Here is a 6,390-nt window from a genome sequence, read left to right as displayed (position 1 = left end):
GACGAGCGTCGGTCGACCACACAGTCGCGCGACTACAGTCGGATGTTGTAGTTTTTCATTAAACCGGCCCCTGAAAAAGGTACCTTTGTGTTGGTGAAAAAACATCAAATATCACGAGCGTCGGGGATTATGGTCGCTAACTGTTCACAAAATAGATGCCTAAAATATTGGCTAAACATTATAAGCATGCCCGACTCCAGATACATTAACAAATGCTACAATTATTTCTTATTGAACACACACTTCAATCTTAAATTGGACCGATTAAATAAAGTGCTAACTTAGCAAAAAAGAGATTAAAGTACATTTGGATTAACTAGCATGTACCAAACCCACACACATGAGTAAATGAATTAATAGAAAGTACTAAGTCCCAATACTGACAGAACTGGTGGAGTTAACTAAATACATTTCCCAAATTGGAACTATACAAACCGTTTAAGTCACAAACGAACAGGAATCATACCTAGACAACCTATTTGTGCGCACATTTAGGCGCAGTTTTGCACAACTTCGTTACCCCCCCCCCCCCCCCCCCCCCCCCCCCGTTCTCACATAGCTGCGAGTTTACGACGATCATCCCGATCAAGCCACGATCTGAAAAAAGGATCGAGGCCGATCGGAGTCGAAATCAAGCAATTTGGAAAATTATGGTCTTCATTTCGACCGTTCTACGATGCCCCTACGTCAAACGTTTACTGTGTTTACTGCCGCGAGATTCAAGATCATACTACGACGCTACGCAGAGCTTTTACTGCGCTTTTACTACGATAATGAAGATCTCTCCACGATGCTTTCGCGCTACCTGTACGATTACGGCGCTTCTACTACGCTCTTTTTACGACTTTACACCGATTCTTGTTGGCCACGATCCCGCTACGCTTGTTTTGAGCATGTTCAAAATAAGCGTGGCGAGAGCGTAGAGCTCTCCTATCATGAAGACTCTACCGCGATCATACTACGCTTATGAAGACTCCACTACGTTTCTCATGCGATTCGTCACGATCGGCCACGTTTTCGGGCATGCTTTGATCGTAGTGGAAGCGGCGTCTATGTGTGAAGTGGGGATTACGGAACCCTTCGGCTAAAAATCGAAACAGGAAGATCTCACGGTGTAACTAGAGCCTAACAGGTTTGACAATTTGCAATACTGGCGAAATAGAAAGCGAATTACATTTTCTGTAAAAATGCACTGTATTGCAGGATATACAAACACCATATATACAACGTTATTTTTTCATATTTTTTGTCCAAATATTCATATATTGTTTATACTGTCGTCAAACAAAAATGAACAAACAATAAAGCAAACTGCTATTTACATTGTCCAAGCAATTGAAACGCGAACATTAATTTGTGATCAATGATATGACCAAGTTATGAAATTTCCAAGGGAGAAAGCTCGGTTATCAAGCATTTGTAAACATGCATTTATATTAAACATGTAGTTACTTACCTAGAAAGTCCTATATTTCGTATCGATAGGGCTAACTACTCGGTATTAAATTTATATTTAGTAAGTGTAGGCCCTACCTATATGACCTTAATTATGTAATACAATTTCTATGAAATCTAAACGCAGGTTTTAATCCTTTTTTTCAGGTTATATGCAGGGGTTGCATAATTATATACCCCATATAAATGTATGTGTGTATGTATGCATATACATATGCCTGGGAATGAGTGTGCGTTCGCACATGCGTGTGTATATGATAAAAAGATGTAAATATAACTTTTATGCTCTACTAAATGTCAATGTTATACAATATTTTAGCACGCTAATCTCAAAAAAGACAAACGTTTTTTTTTCGTTAAGCAGTACAGGTTATTTTTCGATTGCATTTACATTTAAAAGCTTCTCATATTCCCATTTATCAATACCATCCAAATTAATATTGGCACCAGATGAAATCACATTGCGATTTATCACTTGGCAATGACATCCGACATGAGTTATATTCTAAAGGGATCACGTCACTGTCGGTACAATCTTTTTTGCCGAGACAAAAGCGCATTTATCTCTAAGAAACTGTTGCGTTGCAAGTTATTCTTATGTTGATTGAAATATTTTTGATAAAACAAGTATTCGGGAAAATAACGATTAATGCAACAGTGTACGATTCTGCCCTAGATAACTCCCACGTGGTTAAATATATAAAACAGCGTCATTTTCTTGTGTGTTTGTTTGTGTGTGTTTTAGGTTGAAGATCGATTGAGTTGATTTGTTTTGTAACTTTGAATAATGTAACTTTTTGAACGACAAAATAATAAACATCATTACATGAATGGGATACACGTGGGTTTTCGTGCTTAGTGATTAAACTAGTCGTGTTCTGAGAAAACTGGGCAAAATGCATGTGCGTAAAGTTTCGTCCCCGATTAGCCTGTGTAGTCCGCACATTCTAATCAGGGACGACACTTTCCGCCTAAATAGGATTTGCTAAGATGAGATTTCATTTAAACGAAAAATGTCGTACAACCGAAAAGTGTCGTCCCTGATTATCCTGTGTGGACTACACAGGCTAATCTTGGACGACACTTTACGCACATGCCTTTGAACAGGATTGATATAAAAGCATCTATTTAAGTTAATCTACATCACCACAATTGTGTATGTGGGTACGAAAATTTTGGGTAGGAAACAAATGGGTACGAACATTTTGGGTACAAAAATTATGCCCAAAAAAGTGGGTACGAAAAAAGATTTGGTTACGGAAAAAATTGGGAAGAAAAAAAATGGGGTACGAAAATAAATGTGGGTACGAGCAAAAATTTGGGTACGAAAAAAAATGGGTACGAAAAATGTAGGGTACGAAAAAAAATTGGGGGTACGGGGAAGTAGTACCCGTGGGAAACTCGATCCATTTAGCGAAACTGAGAGGCGGGTTACATTCTCGATCAAATATAACAAGCAATATCTTTAAAAAGATATTCGACGTGTATTTTCTGTACCACTTATTTTAAAAAACGTTCTTTTACAGTAAAACGTTTGTGGATTATATTTACGTTTACGTTTCAGCATATAAATTCAAAACTTGACATGCTCTTTAATTACACCATGCTCTTAAATTCCACATGTATATCATACCAAACTTTATATTTCATTGTTTCCTTTCCTAAGTTAATGATGCTGTGTGTACGGACGTGATTTCACATGCCCATGAGCATGAACACATAATTTTTCTCGTTTGATTATTGTTTTTTTCTTTAATTCATTAAGCTTAGGCATGTTTGTCCGTATAGCACGGCAATAATTTCATGATGATTCCCGAAAGTAGGTATGAGCACATAGTCGTAAGAGCACTTGAATACGTGTTTTCGCCCATGAGCACATGGTAAGGTTTACTAAATCTCCGCGATATTACATAATATGTGTGTTAAAACAGCAAACAATATCCAACAAAAGAATGAATTATCAAACAAAGTATGTGCACTGATGTGCCTCTGTAATTTCTGTTTGAAAAGTTTATTAAATATGCAAAATGGGAAAGAACGCATAAGAGCGAGTTTCAAAGATAAAAGATGGCTATTATACTGTTTATATACCATAGTCGCTACAACATTTACAAATGGCAGTTTCGAAATAATTCGTTTTCTTTACACTCATGATCGCGTTGAAAGTTAATTATACACGTTTAATTCGCAATTTATTTACTGAACCCCGACAAATGTCAAATACAATACAGAAAATACATAGTTGTTTAAGTTATCTATAAACATATAATTGATTGAATATAACTGATTTAAAATTAACGTTGTCAAACTATTATTAAATCCTTTTCCCAGAATATGTTGTCCTATTTATAGCTGAGCTTCCTATACCTTTATCAATGATAATCAGCGAGGTATGCCGATTAGAAAAAATTGAGCTATCTCAATCGGACTGGCTCGTTCTTTTACATAGGTCGCGATTGTGAAGAATGTTTTTCATGGTAATCAACCAAACGATATTAAAAAAATGTGTATAAAGTGAAAGTTTTTTTATTTATGTTGTTTGACTTAAATTATTACATTCATTTTTTAATTTTGTGTTTTTCGGTACAATTTATCATTTTCCAAATCGGGAACAAGTAAATTTAATATTCGTTTGTAAATTACTAGTAAGTGAGTAATGATTTTCTAAGGTTGTATTCAAGTCTCGACACTAGTAACAGGGACATTTATTATCAATAAAACATCAATAGGTATCACTTAAACGTTATTCTAGAACACACAATCAAATATCATTTAGTGCTAGGAATCTAGTGCGCAGTTGTGTTACATACAAAACAGCTTTAAGATTTGAGGGTATACTGCCTTTATTTACCTATCTGTCGTTTTCTTTTGGGTAATTTCGTCAGCAGGGCATTCAGAAGCATGTAGACCACAAGGCATGGAAGGGCGTCGTGTACATCTTAACTTTATATCGATAATATGTGTTCAAGTTTCGATTCATAAGCTTTCGTGCATTGCGCGTAATATTATTTTAGAAACGTGTGAACCTATGGACATGTATAATGTTTCGTTTAATTCTTCGCTGCATGGTGACAAACTCTACAAATTCGTATTATATTGCTTCAGAAATGTACACGTAGTTTTTACACAAAAATGTTACATCGCGTGCAAAAACAACGGCTTACGTCAAGGCAGCGAAAACAGAACTTGTGAATCACTGACACAGAAAAGGCGTCTTACACCTCTACAATTCAGTTTGATGGCATGTGTTAAGTTTATGTTTGATCTCGTAAGAATTGTTGAATCAGATCACTCTGTGAAGCTATCATAGACAGATTGATAATCAAAGCAACCGATAACCCAGCAAACCGGCAGCGTGACTTCTTATTGAATTGGTAAAATGAACGACGATATCGTATGCCTCCGATTTGAAGTCGAAAGCCCATGTGTTTACTTAAATCCATTAATCAAGTACATGTGACTTAAAGCGGGTGTGTTTTTGTCACATGCAGTATAAAGCTACACGCACGCAGGTGTAAAATTTATATTTGTCGAAGGCTCGATCAATTATTATTATATACATAGATGGTGACGTCACAACGTTATTGTCACCTCAATGCTAGGACGCATCACATTCCCCTGATTTGGGGATTTGTGCTTCCGCCAAAATAGTTCCGCGTAGGAATGATTTTTTTTATAATGAGAAAAACGGTGTTAAATATTATGTTTAAAAAGGAATGATGTTTAAAGAAATGTTATTTAATATGTTTAAATGCGATTTTGAAACTCTATTAAGACTGACACCGATTTTATGAAGCACGATTACTTGACTTACTTTCGCTTTTACTTTTCACTTGTAAAAGAAGTGCTACCCACAATTCCTTGCGCGTTAGTTCATAGGTCAGTAAGACCGCTGTGTACACAATGGATCAATTATTCGTTGAAAGGACAGCCTCATGATCGAACGTGCATTATTAGAAGTCAGCATATATAACCTCAGTATTTGGTATTCCATTGGTGTCACTTGTCTTTTTGTGCGTGCAAATTTTTTATATAGACGAGGCAGTTTTTCAATTTATGTACGCGTCAGGGAAAACTCCAATATGTCGAACCATGTGTGAATTTAGTGCAATAGTCCTCGTATCGGCTGTTGCTGTTACGTAAATTAATATTAAAATTATCTCATTGTAAATCGTAAAGTATTGAATTTTGCCTGTATATGGACTTTCACTTTATATATATTATGACTGAGATAAAATCAACAAGTAAATGTGCGCAAATGTATTTCTTACAAAACTTTTGAGAACGTCTATAATAGTGTTATTATCATCATCTTAAACCATTTACCCGCAACATAAACGTTTTATTCTAGCTTGTATCAATTCAAAAAACATCTGATAAAAACTATAATATGAAATACGGAACTATTTTTTCACGAATTATTTACTTGGCTTAATGTGACTTTGCAATATACAAACAAGTAGACAATCGCATACACGTATATAAGTAAACATAAACCAAATCACGTAATGAACTTGACTATAACCATTTATAAATAAAAGTAAATGACTAATTTATATTCAGCAAATTAAGCACGAAGGGCCTTTTTCTTGTTCATGTATAAATCTCTCCTCTTCCGCTTTAACATACGCTTCTTCCTCCGCTTTAACGTACGCGTCTTCCTCCATATTCAGTCGATACACTCTCAAGTCTTCTCTAAGCTTCGTGAAAGGTCTTGTAAACATATACCGTATCCAAGACTCTTTCACCATCATCACTTTCATGATTTCAACTGATCCTATCGTTGGTATGTCCACATAACTTTCGGCAACACCGATGGAACTGTGAGATGTTGGAAGCAAAATCACTGCGTAGCCAGCTTGCATACACATCTCGTCATTGACAAACATGCATATACCATCCAGGACTTTAGGCCGCAGCATATAGGCGGTATCC

This window comes from Dreissena polymorpha, chromosome 8 (assembly GCF_020536995.1).
Source record: "Dreissena polymorpha isolate Duluth1 chromosome 8, UMN_Dpol_1.0, whole genome shotgun sequence".
NCBI classification, from domain to species: Eukaryota; Metazoa; Mollusca; class Bivalvia; order Myida; family Dreissenidae; genus Dreissena; species Dreissena polymorpha.
This window is presented reverse-complemented; position numbering follows the sequence as displayed.